We start from the raw sequence: 11,566 nt of genomic DNA, 5'->3' as shown, positions 1-11,566 counted from the left end.
ACCTTTATTTTATTTATTTATGTTTATGTGGTGATGAGAAAAAAACAGAAGGCCTCACAAATGCCAAGCAAGTGCTCTTCCACTGAGCTGCAGCCCCAGTATTTGTTGTTTTGTGACTGACAGTTTAGTTACAATAACATCTTCAAGTGTCCCCTCAGACACTTGGTTTCCTGTTCCAGGATGAAAAATATTACATGGTGTGTCAACACCACATTTTGAGTATATGTTAATTTACTTTTGGGATTTGAGTTTTTTCCTATATAGATTATTATTAGTAATGCTATGTCAGGGGCGGGCTCTGAGGGCCCCAGAGTCACACCCTGGCCTGATCTCTAAGATGGTGCCTGGCAGCTTGCCAGACAGAGTCGTACTCATAAACAAGTTTTAGGAAGTAACTCTGGTTGGCTGTTGTACATGAGGTGATCCTGGTATCTGCCTGGAGACTGTTCCTTGATAGGCTGACTTTCCTGGTAGTCTACTCTCTGATAGGCTGATCTTCTCAATATAAGTCTGAGACTTGTGGAATAAACTCCTTTTGGTTCCTGTGATCAAGAAGAGCGTAGGCGTTGTGATTGTCCCCGTGGGGGGTGGGCGATCATAATGCTACCCTGAGGACTGGGGTACATAATAATAACATGAGTTTCTACATTAATTTATTTTTAAGAGATCAATGAAAGGATATTGATTAGGTGGTAATGCATGGTAATAAATATTGACCTATTGAGCTGGACAAAATACAGTTCATTGGAGCATTTATTTAAAGGTACTCTACACTCTTAATGTCTTTACAAGTGGAGAACCCATACCCTGAAGGTAACACCCACTTTATAAAAATCACTTGCTGACACAAAGCAGATACTTGGCCTTTGTGTTAAATCAGAAAGGTCCATAATTGACATTTATTTTACAAATTTTATTCACATATATTAAAGTAAAGAGATAACAAAACATGCATGTTTATATTTATTTCATTCAGAGATAATATATTCCTTGCCATGATTTATTGTCATAAGCCAGTTTATTGGCATATTATAAGAACTTATCAATTACTTAGTAGTTAAATATGTACTCTATTTCTCAAAAAATTTCAACAAGTTAATAATTTGCTATTTATTACAGAGGAGCAGGAAAGGACTTGTGCCATAGCCACTGGATACCATCATCTGGATCTAATGACAAACAGGTTCATTGTTACATATAGTTCTTGAAGGGGAGAAGAGGCAGTCAAATTGTACATGAACACAAAGAACCTCGTGAGCAGCCAGATAGTCCAGGTGCCCCTCTGTATAAGGGATGCTTTTGGAGAAAGGCAGGTATAGTGAAGGTGCTGGAAGTGACTCTTATGCCTGGTCAAGAGGGTCACCATGTACCCACTCAAGAGGGCCATGCACCCAATTAGAAAAACATCCTATATAACACCTGGTATAAAACATAGATGCTGGATTAAATAACACATTGTTAAAAGTATGAAGGATTCAGTAATAAATACAAGACAATGTGAAGTCATATTGGGGATGGCAGTAGAATGTAATGAGAAGTGAGCACTAAATAACATGTAGAATACCAAGAGGAACACAAGGTTCTAGGGCTAATGTTGATGGACATGGAGGATAAAAGCAGGCAGATGGCACAAGGAGGACCCTCAAAAACTCATACAAATAGATTAGTGATTTTTGTTTTATATCATCCCAACTATTCTGAGACACAAAAACATCTGTAGTTATGAACCCCATAATTATTATGTGTACTAGGTCTAAGAGACAAGTATGAATTTGGTGGGCTTGACAAAATGCTGAAGAAGGAATGTGAAGATGTGGGAAAAAGAAGGATGGTGTCAGCTGAGATCTCAGTGCCAAATTCAGAGAAAAATGCATTTATTATGCTAATAAAATCATATAGCTTGTTGGTCTTTTTCATCTTTTGAACAAGAAATTATTGTGGGAAGCCTTTTTATTCTATCAAAATAAGGCAGTTTGTTGTCTAGCTTCCTTAAGAGAATGGATCCACTAACTGCACCCTATCCTGCTCATCACAAAAGAAGCTCCTCCCAGCTTCTATAAATAATAATGTTGTGAGAGGCTAGTGCTGGTATAGCCAGATTTGTCACAGTCCCTCTCATTTAAAAAGATATTGACTCTAGAGTGTTTATTGAGTAGATATGTTTATCAGTAATAGATTTACAGTCAACATAATCCTGGGGCAGTTAGACCTTTTCCCATCTATGTTGGAGGTTGAGGAGAGATCCCCATATTTGGTGTCTGAACAGTGACTTTTCTGGGGGATTTTACAAGGAAAAAGTAAAGTTAAGCTTTTGGCCCCTTTCCCATGGGAAGAGCATGCATATGAATAAGTTTAGTAATAAGAAAGGAAAAGGAATTTGATTGTGTGATGTTAAGTCTGGGGAATTTGCTCTCTACAGAGAGAGAAATAAAAACAAATTTATTCAACTCTATTTAATACTTAGCCTGTTTTAAAATTCAGTGGCTGCGGGGGTGTCCGGAATTCCATCCAGTGCTTGACAAAGATCCTCTGGAGGATGATTGCAAAGGCTCATCCTAAAAGGAATTGCCGGGTGTTTTGCTCTGAAGCATGGTGTTTTCTCTGATAATATATTACTCATTTCAGTCTGAACGGATTGCTTAAGGGGATGAAGGGAATACAACAAAAATTCCAGAAAATATTACCTACAATCTGAAAAACAATGGGTCTTTACCACTAACAAAATTAAAAATAATTTTGCAACCGTGCAATGAGTCTCTGAAAGCCTCTGGAGAAAATAGTTATAAATCTGCCTTTCTCTCCAACAGGCTGGTTAAATTTTAACAATGGTTTTGTTTATGTGTGGTAATGAGGTAAGAGAATAAGGTTCCAAAACATTCCTTCCTTCCTACAAAGAATATGTCACCCCTATAATAAATGTTGGCACACAATAACCATTGGGACCGCTGCCCTCCTGTAACCCTTAACTCAGCAATTTAGATACTAACCAGAGCGACCTAATAGAAATGATCACATGAGATTACTTGTCTATCACTTTAACCGTGAGAATAATAAGAATAGTCTTAGGTCACATAGAGTTTAGATATTAAAGAAATAAACATTGTATTAGATCATTGACGTAGTTAGATATTCTTAAAACAATTGTGATTAGGTAAGGATGATCTGTAAGTTTGTTTTCTGCCTATGCTTTGGAAACTTCTTTAATATTAACCACAAGACTGCCATTATAGCCTGAAAAGAAAAATGTATATAAAACCAGCCTTCCCCAGAATAAAGTGGGATTGATTGCACCAGAACTAGAGTCTGTGTCTTTCATTCTCCATCCATCGCCGACGCTGTCTCCCCGTGCCCCATTTACCTGTGTGGAACCCATGGACTCCTGCTAGGGCTGGACCCTGGCAAGTGGCAAGAATTTAATTCCCACAGTTCCTGAAGTGTAAATGGAGAACTGGTTGATTTAAATACTACAGATTTTATAAGGCAGGTCTGCCTGCATCTCTGACTGTATGAGACTGAGGCCTACCTTGGCTGAGATGAATGCAAAAGTTCAGAATCCTGGGAAGAAAAGGTCCTAATCAGTATTTAAGTGTAAGTCTCTATGGAGAGAGAAAATTGCTTAGCTATCCTGAAAACCATCTTAACACAGAAGGGACAAGATGTACAAAGAGATGATCTTGTTCAATTTTTTTAGGTGATTCAGGTGGTTTTCTGAGGAAGAATCACTTGATTCACATGCTTGTGAAAAACTAGGCCAGAAATTCTATGCACATTGTATCTTCATTAACATGTCTTGGAGCACAGTTGAAAATGTAGAGAAAGTTTGAACTGTAATAGAAATTTGCTTTTATTTGGACTAAGATGCTGATTTATGGACTTTGAGAGATTTAATCATGGTACTTAGAAATGCTGTTAAGAGCTTTAAATCTAAAAGTCAGTAATAATCAACCACCCAGACCTCTTTGTCTTCTGGGAACATATTTTAAAAGTTTTTAGGGGCGATCCGAGATGGCGGCCTAGAGGGAGACTGCACCCCCAGTCGCTCCAGAACCCAGGAGGTAAGAAGGGGAGGCATTGAGAGACTCGGACTGAAATAGAGCCACGGGTGAGTCTGCCCACTGGGTAAAGCTCAGCCCGGGTGGCAGGCCCAGATGGAGGTGGCTTATCGGAGCCGGGCAGGGCAGCTAGAGTCATCCACAGGCAGCCCTGTGCACTCCGGCGGTGGGCCCCGCCCACACAGCCAGCTTCTCCAGGTTCTCGGAACGGAACTGCCCCGCTAGTGAGAGCCTTTCTGACCAGAACAAGCTCCGAGTCCCGGAGCCACTGCAGCGCAGCGTACTCCGGCAACGAACCAGCGGAGAGCCTCGATCCGCAAGCAGCCTCTGGGATCAGGGCAGGGCAGCCAGAGACCTCTTCAGGCGGCTCTGTCAACTCTGGCTGCAGGCTCTCTTCACGGGGTGATCCAAGATGGCGGCCTAGAGGGAGACTGCACCCCTAGTCGCTCCAGAACCCAGGAGTTAAGAAGGGGAGGCATTGAGAGACTCAGACTGAAATAGAGCCACGGGTGAGTCTGCCCACTGGGTAAAGCTCGGCCCGGGTGGCAGGCCCAGATAGAGGTGGCTTATTGGAGCCAGGCAGGGCAGCTAGAGTCTTCCCAAGGTAGCCTTCCACACTCCGGCAGTGGGCTCCTCTCACACGGCCAGCTGCACGGTGCAGGCCCACAGTGAGAGCATTTCCGCACAGAGCCAGTTCCAAACCATGGAACCAGTAGGGGGCTAGGGGCAGTTTTCTTCGGATGAGCTGCTTTATCAGATTCCTCCAAGACATCAGGCTACTGAAGGCTGGGAGGTGATACACTGGAAATCTACCGGGACACTATAAGCCAATAGCAGAAAACTGCAATATCTCAGGGTCCAACTGACAACTGACCAATATGAGAAAACAAGGGAAGAAAATGTCCCAAACAAACCTAGATACTACATCAATAAAACCCAATGACAGCACAGCAGAAGAAATGTCAGAAAGGGAGTTCAGAATGTACATAATTAAAACGATCAGGGAAACTAAGGAGGAGATGAAAGAGCAAATGCAGGCATTGAAGGAGGAGATGAAAGAGCAAATGCAGGCATTAAATGATCGCACCAATCAACAGTTAAAAGACCAAATACGGGAAGCAAGAGATCATTTCAATAAAGAGTTAGAGATACTGAAAAAAAACCAAACTGAAATACTTGAAATGAAGGAAACAATAAACCAAGTTAAAAACTCCATAGAAAGCATAACCAATAGGATAGAACACCTGGAAGACAGAACCTCAGACATTGAAGACAAATTATTTAATCTTGAAAGCAAAGCTGGCCAAACAGAAAAGATGGTAAGAAATTATGAACAGAATCTACAAGAATTATGGGATGTCATGAAAAGGCCAAATTTAAGAATTATTGGGATTGAGGAAGGCTTAGAGAAACAAACCAGACGAATGAACAATCTATTCAATGAAATAATAACAGAAAATTTCCCAAATCTGAAGAATGAAATGGAAAACCAAGTACAAGAGGCTTATAGAACTCCAAACATACAAAATTACAACAGACCCACACCAAGGCACATTATTATGAAAATACCTAACATACAAAATAAAGACAGAATTTTAAAGGCTGTGAGAGAAAAGAATCAAATTACATTCAGAGGGAAACCAATAAGAATATCAGCAGATTTTTTTAATCCAGACCCTAAAAGCTAGAAGGGCCTGGAACAACATATACCAAGTCCTGAAAGAAAACGGATGCCAACCAAGAATCTTATACCCAGCAAAACTTACCTTCAAATTTGACGATGAAATAAGATCCTGCCATGATAAACAAAAGCTAAAGGAATTTACAAAAAGAAAGCCAGCATTACAGAACATTCTCAGCAAAATATTCCATGAGGAAGAGATGAAACACAACGATGCAAATCAGCAACAGGAGGCGCTAGCCTAAAGGAATAGCCAAATAAAGGAGAAACCAAATCATGTCAAAAACAAATATGAGTCAATTGACGGGGAATACAAATCATATCACAATAATACCCCTGAATGTTAATGGCCTGAATTCATCAATCAAAAGACACAGACTGTCAGATTGGATTAAAAAGAAAAATCCAACAATATGTTGCCTGCAAGAGACTCATCTCATAGAAAGAGACACCCATAGACTAAAGGTGAAAGGATGGGGAAAAACATACCATGCAGAAGGACACAGCAAAAAAGCTGGAGTATCCATCCTCATCTCGGATAATGTGGACTTCAAACCAAAACTAGTCAGAAGGGATAAAGAAGGACATTACATGCTGCTTAAGGGAAGCATAAATCAGCAAGACATAACAATCATAAATATCTATGCCCCGAACATTGGCTCATCCACGTATGTCAAACAAATCCTTCTCAATTCCAGAAATCGAAGAGACCACAACACAATCATACTAGGCGATTTTAACACACCTCTCTCACCACTGGATAGATCATCCAAACAAAAATCAAATAAAGAAACTATAGATCTCAACAACACAATCAGCAATTTAGACTTAACAGTCATATATAGAATATACCATCCAACAAAGAATGAATACACTTTCTCCTCAGCAGCACATGGATCCTTCTCTAAAATAGACCATATTTTATGCCACAAAGCTACTGTTAGCAAATACAACAAGATAGAGATACTACCTTGTACTCTATCAGATCATAATGGATTGAAATTAGAAATAAATGACAGAATAAAAAACAGAAACTTCTCCAATACCTGGAGACTAAATAATACACTATTATATGATGAATGGATAACAGAAGACATCAGGAGGGAAATAAAAAAAATTCTTAGAAGTAAATGAGAACAAAGACACATGATATCAAAATCTCTGGGACAGTATGAAAGCAGTACTTAGAGGAAGATTTATTTCATGGGGTGCATTCAAAAAAAGAAGTAGAAATCAACAAATAAACGACTTAACACTACAGCTCAAAGCACTAGAAAAAGAAGAGCAGACCAATACCAAAAGTAGTAGAAGACAGGAAATAGTTAAAATAGGAGCCAAAATCAATGAAATTGAAACAAAAGAAACAATCGGAAAAATTAACAAAATAAATAGTTGGTTCTTTGAAAAAATAAATAAAATTGATAAACCCTTAGCCACACTAACAAAGAGAAAGAGGGAGAAAACTCAAATTACTAAAATTCGGAATGAACAAGAAAACATCACAACAGACACGAGTGAAATACAAAACATAATTAGAAGCTATTTCAAAAATCTATACTCCAACAAAACAGAAAACCTCGAAGACATCAACAAATTTCTAGAGATATATGAACTACCTAAACTGAACGAGGAGGACATACGCAACTTAAATAAACCAATTTCAAGCAATGAAATAGAAGAGGTCATCAAAAGCCTACCAACAAAGAAAAGTCCAGGACCAGATGGGTTCTCAGCTGAGTTCTACAAAACCTTTAAAGAAGAGCTCATTCCAATACTCCTCAAACTATTCCATGAAATAGAAGAGGAGGGAACCCTACCAAACTCGTACTATGAAGCCAATATCACCCTGATACCTAAACCAGACAGAGACACATCGAGAAAAGAAAATTTCAGACCAATATCCTTAATGAACATCAATGCAAAAATTCTCAACAAAATTTTAGCAAATCGCATAAAAATATATATTAAAAATATAGTGCACCACGATCAAGTGGGTTTTATCCCAGGGACGCAAGGTTGGTTCAACATTCAGAAATCAATAAATTTCATTCACCATATCAACAGACTTAAAGTTAAGAATCACATGATTTTTTTCAATAGATGCAGAAAAAGCATTTGATAAAATACAGCATCCCTTCATGCTCAAAACACTAGAAAAAATTGGGGTAGTGGGAACATTCCTAAACATTATGAAGGCAATCTACGCTAAGCCCATGGCTAATATCATTCTAAATGGTGAAAAACTGAAAGCGTTCCCCCTAAAAACTGGAACAAGGCAGGGATGCCCTCTTTCACCGCTTCTATTCAACATCGTCCTTGAGATTCTAGCCAGAGCAATCAGACAAACCAAAGAAATTAAAGGGATACGAATAGAAAAAGAAGAACTCAAACTATCCCTGTTCGCTGATGACATGATTATATATTTAGAGGGACCTGGAAATTCCACCAGAAAACTTTTAGAACTCATGAGTGAATTCAGTAAAGTAGCAGGTTACAAGATCAATGCTCATAAATCCAATGCATTTTTATACATAAGTGATGAATCGTCAGAAAGAGAAATTAGGAAAACTACCCCATTCACAATAGCAGCGAAAAAAATAAAATACTTGGGAATCAATCTCACAAAAGAGGTGAAAGACCTCTACAATGAGAACTACAAAACACTAAAGAAAGAAATTCAAGAAAACCTTAGAAGATGGAAAGATCTCCCATGTTCCTGGATAGGCAGAATTAATATCGTCAAAATGGCTATACTACCTAAAGTGCTATACAGATTCAATGCAATTCCAATTAAAATCCCAATGATGTACCTTGCAGAAATAGAGCAAGCAATTATGAAATTCATCTGGAAGAATAAAAAACCTAGAATAGCTAAAGCAATCCTCAGTAGCAAGAGCGAAGCAGGGGGTATTGCAATACCAGATCTTCAACTCTACTACAAAGCAATAGTAACAAAAATGGCATGGTATTGGTACCAAAATAGACAGGTAGATCAATGGTACAGAATAGAGGACATGGACACAAACCCAAATAAATACAATTTTCTCATACTAGACAAAGGTTCCAACAATATGCAATGGAGGAAAAGATAGCCTCTTCAACAAATGGTGCTGGGAAAACTGGAAAACCATATGCAATAGAATGAAATTAAACCCCTATCTCTCACCCTACACAAAACTCAACTCAAAATGGATCAAGGACCTCGGAATCAGACCAGAGACCCTGCATCTTATAGAAGAAAAAGTAGGTCCAAATCTTCAACTTGTTGGCTTAGGATCAGACTTCCTTAACAGGACTCCCATAGCACAAGAAATAAAAGCAAGAATCAACAACTGGGATAGATTCAAACTTAAAGGCTTTCTCTCAGCAAAGGAAACTATCAGAAAAGTGAAGAGAGAGCCTACAGAGTGGGAGAATATCTTTGCCAACCATACCTCAGATAGAGCGCTAATTTCCAGAATCTATAAAGAACTCAAAAAACTCTACACGAAGAATACAAATAATCCAATCAACAAATGGGCTAAGGAAATGAACAGACACTTCACAGAAGAAGATGTACAAGAAATCAACAGATATATGAAGAAATGTTCAACATCCCTAGTAATGAGGGAATTGCAAATCAAAACTACCCTAAGATTTCATCTCACCCCAATTAGAATGGCGATTATCAAGAATACAAGCAACAATAGGTGTTGGCGAGGATGTGGTGAAAAAGGAACACTCATACATTGCTGGTGGGGTTGCAAATTAGTGCAGCTACTCTGGAAAGCATTGTGGAGATTCCTCAGAAAGCTTGGAATGGAAACACCATTTGACCCAGCTATCCCACTCCTTGGCCTATACCCAAAGGACTTAAAATCAGCATACTACAGAGATACAGCCACATGAATGTTCATTGCTGCTCAATTCACCATAGCCAGATTGTGGAACCAACCTAGATGCCCTTCAGTTGATGAATGGATAAAGAAACTGTGGCATATTTATACAATGGAATATTACTCCGCAATGAAGAATGATAAAATTATGGCATTTGTAGGCAAATGGACGAAATTGGAGAATATCATGCTAAGTGAGATAAGCCAATCTCAAAAAACTAAAGGACGAATGATCTCGCTGATAAGCAGATGAGGACATATAATGGGGGGTGGGAGGGGCTAGCATTAGGTTTAGGGTTAGGTTTAGAGTTAGGCTAAGGAGAGCGGTAAGAATGAAAGAACGAAGGACTGTGTAGAGGGAAAAGAGGGGTGGGAGGGGTGGGGGGGAGGGGAAATATAAAATAAACATCATTACCCTATGTAAACATAAAAAAATAAAAAAAGAATAAATGAGACATTGAGAACACTTCAAAAAAAAGTTTTTAGTAGTTAAGCAGTTTCCTATTGACAAAGAGATACTGAATGGTGAGGGCAAAACTTCTATTCAGAGGACTGAGAGGCATTCAGATGTAGAGGAAGATGAGTTATTATGGCACCCCTATAATTTATATTTGAAAGATCCTGCTCCAGTGACCCATCATGGCCCTAGCAAAGGACTTAAACTCATAAGACCAAGAATTTCTACCACTGTTAATAAGGCAAAAAAGGAATTATCAAAATTCAGTTTATACCCCATTTTTGAGCAAACTGATTCTCAAAGTTGTGATGCAACAAAAAGAACTCATGTGTCTATTCCTTTTACAACATTATGGAAGTTAAAATTGGCATTCTCTGCATATGGATCAAACATACCATTCATACTTAACCTCTTACAATAAATATGTAATGCAGCCCTACCAATTAATGACTGGCTCCTGCTAGCTACCTTCTGCCTTTCCAAAGACTGTATTTAACATGAAAATCCAGTATAATAGACAATTGTTCAGATCAGATAGAAGTCAATATATTGAATAGAGTTCAGATTGCCTTGGATATGCTTACTGGTTCAGGAAAATTTTTTGATTTGGGGCAACAATCAACTTATGATTTTCAAACTTATGCTCCAATAAGTGCATGTGCACAAAGAGCTTGGAGAGAATTCCCTGCCCAGGGAGAGAAAACTCTAGACCCCATCCAAATTTGGCAGAGGCCAGAGAAAAAATTTTCAGACGGTATAGTACATTTATATCAAGCAACAAATGGTCTGGTCAGTGATCTGAGTACCTCTGAAACTTTAGTTAGACATTGGCTTTTCTACATGCTAGTAAAGCTTGCAAAGTAGTGATTTGACCAGACTGTAAGAAAGGGAAAATAATAGATTGCATTTGTATTTATTCTGATGTTTAATTAACATGCTCAGAATTTGTAGCGATGACTGCCTCTGTAAAACCATTTATACAGCCTCCTTTAAAGGAAGCAAATTCTATGAAACAATGTTTTAGCTGTATCAAAAGAGGTCAGTCAAAGAATGTTCTAGAGATTTTTACTCACTTTGAAAGGGACACCATTGGACTAAGAAGTGCCATGCCCACATAGGTGTAACTGAGCAACCTGGGCTTACACAAGTGAAAAACTGGAATTGTTTGGACCCATTAAACAATGAGGATGTGACTTTCTATTCCAGAGCAGTCATTGTCTCCAGCTCAGCCATTACTCAATCCTACCCAGTATCCTTATGTGCAGGCCCAGTCGCAAAATGCCTCTGAGAGGCCTTCTCTCTGGAGCAAAAGTGGTGGACCCCAATTACAACTCAAAATTTATACTAACTCAAAAATGGGTCAACGAATGATTCCTATGGGTATTTATGATCCTTTAACCCTGGATACCATGGGTGTAATAATGGATAGGGGTAATTTAACTTCAAAAGGAGTTCAAGGTTTACTGGTTAATCTTGATAAAAAATTTATTGAAAAGCAAGG

The sequence above is a fragment of the Sciurus carolinensis genome, unplaced genomic scaffold, assembly GCF_902686445.1.
Source record: "Sciurus carolinensis unplaced genomic scaffold, mSciCar1.2, whole genome shotgun sequence".
Lineage (NCBI taxonomy): Eukaryota > Metazoa > Chordata > Mammalia > Rodentia > Sciuridae > Sciurus > Sciurus carolinensis.
This window is presented reverse-complemented; position numbering follows the sequence as displayed.